This window comes from Macrobrachium nipponense, chromosome 25 (assembly GCF_015104395.2).
Source record: "Macrobrachium nipponense isolate FS-2020 chromosome 25, ASM1510439v2, whole genome shotgun sequence".
NCBI classification, from domain to species: domain Eukaryota; kingdom Metazoa; phylum Arthropoda; class Malacostraca; order Decapoda; family Palaemonidae; genus Macrobrachium; species Macrobrachium nipponense.
This window is the reverse complement of record NC_087214.1, coordinates 7,994,475-8,006,974: the sequence shown is the minus strand read 5'-3', so window position 1 is coordinate 8,006,974 and position 12,500 is coordinate 7,994,475. Positions and strand designations below refer to the sequence as shown.

Sequence of the window (12,500 nt, the reverse complement as noted above, 5' to 3'; positions counted from 1 at the left end):
GTCCAGGGAACGAACCGCTTTCACCAATATAGCATGTCACAATTTTTACATCCTATAGCATAGACTAATTTTCTTTTTAAGAGTATTAGAGTATTGAAAAACTACGCTATACCCATGTCTTTCTTTTCTAAGATTATTGGAAACTTTTTTCAGGTCATGATTATAAGGAAGGGGAAGGCATTTAAAATTAGCAGTCGAACAGCGTTCCCTAGGATTATAAAAACATACTTTTGGCTCTAGAAAGACATCTGTCTATAAAAAAAAACTTGGGGTAAACATAACTTATTGAAACTCGTAGTCAAGAATTGAATTTCCTGGTCAATGAAACTAGGGTCACAAACTCGAAAAGAAAACTCTAAAAAACAAATTCGTCAGAACGTTGCGTTTGATTTTCTCGTCATGATATGAATAAAAATGTATGTACGTATTTGTGTGAGTACTTTTCCTGAAAACAGAGAATTTAAAAGACTTATTTACATCATCCCTGTGAACAACCAAGTCTAAAAATGGCAGACGCTTGTCGACTTCCCTTTCCACTGTAAACTTGATGGATGGAAGAAAACTATTCAGTTGTAAAGAAGCTGATCAAAACTTTCGGCATCGTCCTTAAAAACAAATAAAGATATCGTCAACATATCTTACCCATATAAAAGGTTTCAAATCATCTGGAAGTTTTTCCACAAAAAGTATTTCAAAAAATTCCATACAAAGATTAGCTAAAACAGGCGACAACGAGGATCCCATAGCAACCCCTGCTTTTTGTTGATAGAAATCTCCTTCAAACTCAAATATGGTGGATTCTACACACGTCTTTATAAGCTCACAAAACTTATTAATATGAATAGGTGGCGTGAATTTTCCTTCTTCGGCAATTTTGACCAAATTAGTTAGAACAAAATCAAGAGGCACATTAGTGAATAAGGAGACGATGTCCAGACTATACATAATTCCATCCAAATTTTTACCCATAATTCTATCAATTTGCAAAAGGGCCAGAATAAAGAACTTCAGAAATGTGTACAGCCTCCTTGAATCCGATAATGTAAATAACCATCCTTCGCCCGTTCCAGAGCCTAATCTACAAACTACCTTTTTGGTTAACGACCGTCAAGATGTCATTCAGGAAGAAGACCGGCGCTTTGTCCCGCCCCGTAGATCACAGCGAATTATGGAAAGGCAAACGACCCAATGACTTGTTCGAATTTTTTAACCTTGTTAATGTTCTTTGTCTGTTTATGTTTAATTGGAATTCTTCACCAATACCATGTCTCATTTGCTTAGTGATCAAGTCCACAGGAGGATGGACGAAAGCTTTAAGCTTTGTATAAATATATTATATCTCGATAAACAAGGATATTACTGTGGGATCCCTCTATTGATTTCTTAGAAGCACGATACAGTGTTTTTATATTGCATAATTATATATATATATCATATATATATATATATATATATATATATATATATATATATATATATACTATATATATACACATCGTAGTAAATTTCTTCAGGTATATGAATGAGAAAAGTTTACAGAAAATATAGTATTTTTCTCTCTGTATTTTGGTATCTTTATGAGCTCCTTTTATTAGATGGAATTCTGTTGTAACAGAACATTTTTACCAGTCATATATATATATATATATATTATATATATATATATATATATATATACATATATATAATATATATATATATATATATATATATATATATATATATATATATATATATATATATATATATATATATATATATATATAAGTATATGTATATATAAAACAGGCAAATATATATGCATCAGTTATACTAGTGACTCAGTACTGCATGACAACAAGGAAGTCGAAAAATATGCAGCATTCAACTGTATTTAGTTGAAAAATTGAAAGAGACAAAACTAAAAGTAATGTCGTAGTACATACACAAGAGTGGTGGTGGTGGGCCGCAGGAAAGAAACTTGATCCGTGCTGTGCAAACTGAATCTATTCAGCTGCAACTCAAGCCATGCTGGAGAAGTCTGCAAAATTGATAGAATCATTTTTTGGTACATACTTATGTATATTTCCCTGGTTAATTTAGTTGTATATCGGATAACCAAAAATCCATAGTCACCCACAAAGGACATATTTATGAGTACGATTTTGTAACCAGTAATATCTTGATACAATGCACTGATGACATAGTATCTTGAGGAAGTTTGACAGAATATTAGCGAAATTAGACCTGTATATTCATTAGGTGACTCCCTCTACGTATATGGAACGCTTGAATTTGATATGACCAAGTATAAAAATGACTGGATATCACTCAATGTTTATATGGTTATGCAGCATACATCTCCACATGTTTGTTGATACCTACCGATAGTCAACCATCTCCAGGTGGTCATTTGGTGAAAATTATTACCAAAGTTTATGGAATCCTCTCATCAACTCTTGTTCTTACCCGCTAGAATTACATCTCGTGAAGAAATAAAGTTCTTCTTCAACAAATTAGAAAAAAAAATTAATCTATTGCAAGGGGCTCTTGAGGATTTTGGTAGGGACTGTTCCTTAGCAGGAACAAAAATCAAAGAGGGGATTCCCAGTTCGAAAGTGAAGGCAATGTTTATCGTGAGAAGCGGCCTCAATGCAATGTCTGCTGAGTGACGAAACTGACTTACCGATGATAATGGAAGTGAACAGGATATATTGTTGGGGTAATTACCCAGACCGAAGTTCGGAGACGTCCATTGCATTGAGGTGAGACTCAACTGCACTTTATTGCATTTATTGGTTATTGTGGTTGTGGTGGTGGGGGTACTCGTGGTCGTACTCGTGGTGGTGGTCGTACTCGTGGTGGTGGTCGTACTTGTGGTTGTGCTCGCACTTGTGGTTGTGCTCGTACTTGGTGGTTGTGTTCGTACTTGTACTGTAGATATGAAGATATTGAAGATATATATATATATATATATATATATTATATATATATATATATATCATATATATATACAATATATTATATTATATATATATATATATATATATATATATATATATATATATATGTATATATCAAATGCTTAAAAAATCACTGTAGATGCACGTGACTTCATAAATAAGCGAATCCCACGGGAAAAATATAGTCAGAAATCCAAACGCTTTCGTCTTTACTCAGACATTGTCAATGTCTGAGTAAAAACGAAAGCGCTTGGATTTCTGACTATCATTTTCCTGTGGAATTCGCTTATATATATATATATATATATATATATATATATATGTATATATATATATATATATATATATAATATATATATATATATATATATATATATATATATATATATATATATATATATATATAAAGGTGATGCACGGAGGAAAATGAAAAGACAAGAATTGCCAAGATCTTTCGGTCTACATGACCCTTTACTTGAGGCACAACTGATCATAGCAGAGCTAAAAACATAGTACAAGTAGGCTTAGTTTCTAAACTGACTTTACAGGATTAGCATAAGGTCCATTCACTTCACAGAAACAAAAAAAACCTGTGGGCAAGATCAGAGATTTAAGGCAGCCACCCACACGTGGTCAACAGATGATTTAGTCAGAAAACAATACATTTTGAAAAATAAGGGGGCACATACGACTTGGTAACATTCCAAAAAAATAAATTAAGGATTTAGGCACAGTACCTTATCAAGCAAATTTTAACCGGAAAACAAAGGGTAAAGGAGATGATTCGAATACGACGGAAGCAAGAAATCTCAGAACGTTTGAAAAAAAAAATCCATTTCGAACGTTAAATGAAAAAAAAACTTACGGACATGAAGGAACAGGTTCAAGGTCACATTAGCAGACCATCCAGGATAGAAGTTTGATTCTGTCCTGAAGAAAAGGATCATCTGATTGCTTGAAGAATGAATTCTGTTCCGGCAGCAATATCTTGATCACAGTAACTGCAAAGTCGAAGAGAAAATGAGCTTCCTAATTCCATTATTGTAAAGTAATGCCAATGGCTGACAAAATATCCGTCATTGATTTTCTTTCCCAAAACCCGTATCCTGTTTAGAGGAGTGCTGATGCAATATCGACATCTGAATTGAATTTAGTTGTTTGAACGTTGAGTCCAAGAATACTTATATGGTGTGAAAACGCAACTTGTGAATGGCGACAATGAAAATTTCATAGGATAATTCAGTTTAATCAGAATGGCCAAGGATATTTGTTCGACAACAATCTTTGAGCTCTTACACGTCACCAACAGTAAGGTTGGTGGTCCTTATCTCCAGGGCGTCGAAATAACAGCAGATGTTTCCACCACAATAAGAATTTTTTCCATAAAGTCTAAAGAATTGAACTTTATCTTCACAATGGTACATTCAGGGCCCTGGATCCATTTTACGCATCTTGCACCTGGGAATATAAAAGCAGAAAATACCAGCGCTTTAGACTACGCTTTGTAACTGATAGAAAATTTAATTTTTTGCTTCTTACAAGATAAACTGACAGCATGCTTAAGGATTAGTTATTCAACTGCCAAGTGCTTGTTCTTGTTTAATAACACTCTTAATGGAGGGCAATGGGAAGCTGTTAATTGCGGTTGCCCTGTAAAAGTATTCAGAATCACTTTTCGAAATATGTACAAGACTATAACAAACATATACACATTTGTCAATCGTTGATTATTGTCACATTTAGCATTATTGCCATTGTATGTATTGCACTGCATCTTTCCAATCATGCATGTATGATCTTTCAGTCTAATATTCTGTACCATTTCATATTTATACTTTCTATCTGTGAACAAAACACATATGCTTGAACCTAATCCTGGTTCGATCTGTCAGAGGTCGGAAGCTACATCGTGGCTCGCACGAGCCCTTGACCTGGGTAAATATTCTGTAAATAAATCAGTTAGTAGCAGACTCTGAATCTCACTCATACTTCGCCTCATGTTGCTAATGCCATTGTGATTTGACCCTCCAAGTTCCTTAGGACGAGGATATAGATTTTTTATATTGGCCTACTTTGAAGTTTTTCTCTTAATTTTGATTGTTGCGGGTGATTGCCCAAATAGATTGAAAGGATTGTTGTTATCTTGCCATTGTTCTGGATTGGATCTTTTTTGTCTAAACAGTCCCAAAAGTTATTTGCATGTTGACGGCAGCCTTGTAGAGATGTAGAGATACTATGATTAAATAAATTCGCTCTGAATGAAAATTAGGATATAATATCAACTACTTGATTTCTCAGTGATTTTCTGTAAGATAACCTAATCTATGAATCAATAACTATAGCATCCATCATGCTATAATTTTCATTATTTGTATTTTGATTATAGAAGGTAGCACTGCTTGGGGATTGATTATTTTCAATTGGGGAGGGTAAAGGGTTAAAGGGTTGGTAAGGCTTTTTCCTGAATGAAAAATTCAGTGGTAAAGAGTATATGAGGAATTCTGCAATCATAGACTCTACACTCATTCCATCGGAGCTACAAGCTTCACAAGGAAATCCTAATGGCCCCAAACAACAGATCCCTATGAGAAAGTTGTCAATATTTCTTATCACAGTAATTAAAAGTGATTACTTCTAGTCTGAAGACAGTATTTCTTATGTTAATTCATGAATGCCAGTACTCAGTAACTTTATGTCGTGCCTGTCAGGAATATTCTGTTGCGGAAAAGGTTTCCTCTAAAAATATTACATACTTACATAATTCACAAATAATTACTATTTGCTCACTTTAAAACTGCCGCTGAGGGAAAGGGGAAATAAGGTAATAAGTCTCATGTTTTAGTTAACCACATTGCACCCATTAATGGTTCTCTGGTATTTGGGAAAGAGGAAGCAATGGGGGTAAGGATGCACTCAGCCAATCTTGGAGGCAGGGCTGAGACCCTCATTGTCTTATATCATTTATGCCAATGAAGGAAACTACACAAGTATATGTCTTATATTTGTTACTGAGAAGCAGTATATGTCAAGCATACCAGGAATTCCAGTGGAAGGACAGATGACCTGTTGGGTGCGTAACAAAAGAACTAAGTTTATCTGATTGTGCGACATGTAACTTAGCTGGATTTCAGAAAAACTTACCAATTGTCAAGTGCTGGGGTACCTAGGAGTTGTTATCCCTAGTATGGTACTTTAAACTTACCTGCTGGGTAATTACTAGGGTAGTTGGGAGATGTTATTGTTCCTGGTGCAGTAACATTCGCTGAACAACCTGAGATAAGACTATCTGCAAATACAAACAGATACTGTCAATCGGGTTTTGTAATGACAACAAAAATATCTATATCTAAAGGCACCCATCTGGTACAGAACTCAAGATTAGCACATGTACTACTATGCTACAAAATATTGCATCAGTTATCTTAATGGTTCAGGCACAAGGCATATGGCGGTATTCAGCAAAAAAATGTATCTAGTAACTATTCACCAGATGGCCCAGGTGGATGAAGTGCCATGGCGACAGACTGACAGTTTCTCAGTCATTAGGTTCGAGTTTCTAGATCAAAATCCTGTGCAAGCACAAGACTGGCCTAATCTAAAACCAGCGAACAAATTCAATTGCTAATGGATATCATGCAGGTAATCAGTACCCTGACAGTTGAGCTAAATAACATTCCATTGAAAGGAAAGTAAAATTGTTATCTTTCTTTCAAACCTCTTTTTCTTAAGAATTTTGGTATTAATTTATTTTCTTCTGACTTGATATTCACTATTTTTTGCCATCAGAGGAGGGTCTTATTTTAGTACTCAAAACGTAGACCTGTGTGTTTTTAAAACAAAACAAATTCATTACATTGTGTTTATCTCAGTAAAAATTTAGAAAGATACTGATTATTAGGCTGCTAATGTTAGATCTACGTTTCCGATATCGTAGCCTTGATACAATAAAGATGTTAAATGTTCCTTCAGTAATACAACTGAATGCCTATAAGCGCAAAACAACCATAACACCGTCTTATGTAGATCATAAAGAAGGCGACTTATGTCGATAACATAAATATGAGTGTACGAATGACAAGATTTTAACAGTCTAATCAGGTCCAATGCAAATGAACGGTGGACTGTTAAAAATTATGTTTTTCTATCTTACTGTAGTAAATAAAAAGACATCTGGCTATGCGAGTGAGAATAAGAGGTATTTTAATAATTTACTGCTTGTAAGTTGATATTCGAAATATGCAAGCAAGGAGGCATGTTGTCCATGAGGTTGTCTAGGGCCTGGGGAGGTGAATGGAAGGCGGGAAATTTCAGTAGTAAGTCACACAGTATGACAGCAATGGTACTGAGGTTTTCTTTCCAGAATACTCTGCAAAGTTAAATGCTTTTTTCTTAAGCATGCAAATAATTATAATACCTCAGTACTTAGGCACTTTCGGGACTATTTAGTCAAGTAATTGGGCAGATGAAAGGAACCGACTGTAATAGGTGCATCCTTACCTCAAGCAGTTCTAGAAATTCCCATTTCTTCCTGTAATTTATTCTACTCATATGTCATCATGAAGAATGATAAATATTAATATTTTCCATTATCAAGTGATTTTACCAAGCAGAAATTATCTTCTCAGGGCTAATTGCATAATTACAATGGATAAGATGCTATTGTGTTGACCTTTTCTTACGCTGAAGGCATTAAAATCATGATGGAATGCGGTGTGTAATATTCGCATTTAGATTATTGCCATTTTGCATGAAGCTGTTTTTTTTTCTATTTGACTTCTTTGAATTCTCTAAAAATTATTTCTTTTTTATTTGATGATGCTTGCAACATTGTCACGATAGCGAGCCACATATCATATTATTTCATTCCAAAACCTCATACCATACAAGTACACTATTAAGTTACTATAACCACATGTTTTGAATCTCATTCTTTTCTACCAAAGCATAGCAAGTAATGACTTATACTGTAGAGTTTACAAATGTTCGGCAGCTACATACTTTACCGTAGTAGCCTTGATTAACAATCTCACAGTTAGCGCCACTTGTTCCGCTGCGACAAACACAGGTACAGTTTTTACCAATGTAGCCATCGTTCTGACAAGGGTTCGTGGATATGCTGCATTTCTGCATCCAGTTTGCTGATTTCCAAATAAGTACGGGGAGGGACCAGGAATAGCATTAGATTATTGCATTCCTTCACTGCTGTCTAGTTCACTGTCTCAATTATAGCATGACTGTAAAGCATATTGTACAGTGTAAAGTTGCTAATCATAACCCTCCTATCCATACTGCAATAATTGAATAGCACTCACTAATGCATGGATACATCGTGTTCGCCAGTAGCTTATCGTAGTGGCTCAGCCCAGTCCTTTTGCCAATAAGTTCTTGTGCCAACGGATTTTTTTGTTGCTATTGTATTTTTTTCCATTCACGGAGAAGTACTGTTCCAGCAAAAAAGCGAAACTTTGATTAAATGCAGAAATACAGGGGAAGATTTCAAAGAAACGTTAATCCAATTCCTATTAAATGTTTATAGCAGTAGTATTTCAGTTCAAAATATTCACATGAAAATGACGAAAATCAGAAAATAATCATATCGTTCAGGACATCCTGTGTTCTAAATGGTGAGAGATTCATGACTGGTTAAACCATATTTGTACAAAGAAAAACTTTTTCCATTACTAAACATGAATGACGCAAACATCCTACTTCAAATAGGAAAGAATTAAGAACTATCATCAGGAAGAGGATGTTGAAAAACGTATACTGCAATATAGATATTTTCTGTGGGATCACAAAGGAAAGATTATATGTATGTATGCCTCAAGGTTACATTATGCATTATAAGAACACATTTTTATGTTTACAAGAACAAAGACATTGATCTCTGCTAAAGACAAAAGCAACAAATCTTAATTTGTGTCATCTAAGCTGACCAACTTATTTGTCAGACAATATCATAAGCACACAGGCTACAGATGTTAAGAGTGTAGAGGTAAAGGGAGCAGTTGAAACTATAGAATTTACAGACTCAGATAAAATTAAGAGACATCATACATCTGGAACCATAATGCAAATCTGATATGAAATCGTATTTGACTGAGTAGTTGTTGTCAACTTCTTTTGGAAGTTTCCCACAGCTGCCGCTTGTATGTTTCCGAAAATGATAGAAACATAGTCGTCCCTGTCAGAACGGGACTGGCTCGTGGTAGAATCCCATAGCGTGGCCCACCTCATGAGCAACAGTCCCCAGCTGAAAAGTAAATGAGAGAAGACAGTAGCATTAGGGACCTGGAAGGAGCAATTGTTGAAAGAGACGAATCAAATGATGGATTGGTGGTGGAGATAAAAGAAATACCAATAAGAATGTGAAACGAAGGCCTAAGCACATTTTTTCAAATCCAGCAACTAAAGTAAAATTGTAATGTGTTCATTAATGACAAGAAGGCTCATCAAATTGTAAATGGTTTATCATGCAAGTTAAGGGTACTGGGTTGCATTTCTCTCTACTGGGTACTGAAGACTTACTCCAGTGCATCCATTTCCAATAGATAAATCTTGTGGTGTAGACTGCATTCCAACATATGACCAGCACCCAGTGCCGTTAATGAAGTTCAAGTAGGTGCTTGGAGTAGTACCATTGATTAGCTGGAATTCAATACAAGTATGCTCCTCCCAGTGAGCCAGCCCTGCCCTTACCGCTGCTATATTCACAGCTGCTGGAACAATACAGAAGAAAATAGACCAAGAAATTATGCAATTGATTCATGTAAGCGGTTAGGATAAAGTAATAGATGTAGTAGAATGAGGCCAGAGCAAATCGCCAGAAGGGTAGGGCAAGGAAGGCAACAAGTACTTTGTAAAAGGTTTAGAAGAGAAGAGGAATGCCCAAGGAAACAAAAGATAGTCATGTGACGTTGTTGAGTCAACTCTCCTTTAGGGCAGTGAAGTTTGAATGCTAGCTGCAAAAGAAAGACAATAGAAAGAAGTGGTTGAGATGAATTAGGAATTATTTATTATATAATAATGTACTTATATACAAAAGAGATGGCAAAGTAATAAATGTAGCATATGAGAAGTTTTCAATCATAAAGCTAATGAAAGCAAATAGGTTGGTCTAAAGGGTGAAGAATTCAGAAAGCCTTTCAATAGAGAAAGAGCATACCACCGAACTAACTCCGGGATGTAGAAAGGAAAGTGTGAAGGGAAATAGGGCAGGGGTAGAATGACTATGAAGTCAACATGTGGATGGAGGGGAGTCTCGAATAAGCTTGTGGCTAGAGGAGGAGTTCATCGCAGGAATATGTCCCTGGAGCATATTACCGAAGTGTATATTCTCGTGCCGACATGGGGGCTGCTCGGCCAATCACAGCACGGAAAACCAGTGACGTAGAATGACGTAGTCTCCCTTTCTACCAATCACCGGAGGAGGACGAATGATGTTGAAAAAGTTACACATATTTTGGGAAAATAAGTACGCAAACAATTATTCATTTCATCATCACATTTCTTGCAATCAACGGAATGGCTACTCGCCCAACCACAGCCTGGAAAAACAGTGACATAGGAATGACATAATCTCCCTTTCTGCAATCACAGCCTGGAAAAAGTGACGCAGAACTGTGTTCATTGATGACAAGAAGGCTCGCCGCTCGTCAAATTGTAATAGTTTATCATGCAAGTTAATTAAGGGCACTGGGTTGCATTTCTCTCTACTGGGTACTGAAGACTTACCCCAGTGCATCCATCTCCAATGGCTAAATTTTGTGGTGTTGACTGCATTCCAACACATGACCAGCATCCAGTGTCTTTAATGAAGTTCAAGTATGTGTACTGAGTAGCCTACTGAAAATCTTGCATATGAATCTCAAAAGCCCACAACTAATTCTCAAAATCACGCACATAAACCTAGTAATCTTGCACACAAATTTCAAAATCCTGCACACATTCCTTAAAATCCTGGATACCTATGATGTGTAAAATCTTGCACAGGCCAAATGAGAGATTTTTGGGTGACGTTCATTTAATAAAAATTGGTCGGAGTGTCATGTACTATCATACAATTACTCTGCTCCCTCTACTCCGATTTTCAGAATGAGCCAAAATTTGGCGTTTAATATTTTTTCTTGGGGAAACTTCAAAATTTACCTCTTGACCATAAAGGATAAATGCCATTTTGAAAGCCGTTTGTTTCTGAACCCCTTACGATATAGAGGTACATTCTGGCATAGTGCCAGCTGTGAACAAAAAATGCCTTAACATTTTTTTTTTTTTTTTATAGGGTTTTGGCCTGCCGACTAAAAATTGTTATTTGACCTATCTTTTTTTTTTTTTATTGATAAAATTATGTATAATGGTTTGATTGTGAGTGTTTTATTCCAAAGTATTGACTTTTACTATAATGGTGACCAACATCTGGAAAATGCTATGGCCCATAGCCATTTTTTTTCAGGGAATGATAAAAGGTAGTATATATATAATATGACCATAGGAGGGCCACAAGGCAGTAACATTAGTCTATCATGAACTTGACTAAGGTAAGAAGTTTTATTAGCCATATCTCTAATTTTCAAAATGGGTTCAATGATATTTAGTAAACGACTGCAAAGTAACCACTGTGTATCAGCTCCGTTTTATTTTTTTATTTTTTTTCAATAGTTCATGTCAGAATTATTTAGTGTAAAAAAGATGAAACATTTGTTTCAGTATGTTAACTCGTAGTAGTACTACAAGCTACATTTACATGCCTGTATGTAACGATATCAGAAACAAAACACTGAGAGGTCAGTTGTAAAAAACGGACTGCAAAGTAACCCACTGTGTATCAGCTCAGTTTTTATTTTTTTTTCAATAGTTCAATGTCAGAATTATTAGTGTAAAAAAGATGAAACATTTGTTTCAGTATGTTAACTCAGTAGTAGTCTACTACCTACAGTAAGTTTAAAACTACAGCACTGTACATGCCTGTATGTACAGTATATCAGTTAAACAACAAGCTGTAGTAACATGTTGCTCTTGTCTTTTACTGAAAAGCATTCGAGGTGGGCCAGACGACCCACATCAAGCTCACAGACATAAAACTGAACTTGATAATTAAATACAATAGAAATTCTAATAAAGCTAGACAAAAAATATTGATTGATTCAAGTGACGGCAAACTAGCATCCTGAAGAGGGATATGTCAAAAGAACCAAGAAACTGAAGAAGGATGAGAATTCTACAACTAGAGACATTTGAAAGAATCTTTCACTGTGCCATTTAATATGGAAGTTGGCCATATTCAAAGATGACTTGTGGGATACATTGCATGGCAAATGTTTCTTGGACATTTTAAGGGTGCAGGAATACAGTGTGCAAACTCCCTTGGAGCAATGACGGAAAATATTCGTATGAGAGAGATGGATGAGTGGGGGTACGGGGGGAGGGAGCGAGTAGGCAAGTGATCATTAATCAAGTTGACTGATTTGAATTCAACCGTCAAGAAAGGAAGCAGGCCCATATGTAGAGCACATTCTCTAGACATGAGAGCAGTATTCCAGGCAAGGGCAGACCAAATTA

The 12,500-nt window shown here is 35.6% G+C and overlaps 1 long non-coding RNA gene and 1 pseudogene across 1 annotated transcript in view; both read right to left on the bottom strand.

The window, feature by feature from the left end:
* LOC135199147 (uncharacterized) overlaps nucleotides 1-2,021 on the bottom strand; it is an 18,537-nt gene extending 16,516 nt beyond the window's left edge. The window contains exon 1 of the long non-coding RNA XR_010310930.1: nucleotides 1,926-2,021. This is a non-coding gene — a long non-coding RNA (uncharacterized LOC135199147). The remainder of the gene's footprint in view (nucleotides 1-1,925) is intronic.
* Nucleotides 2,022-3,807: 1,786 nt separating this feature from the next.
* The window catches only part of LOC135198978 (blastula protease 10-like), an 83,594-nt pseudogene continuing 74,901 nt past the window's right edge, over nucleotides 3,808-12,500 (bottom strand).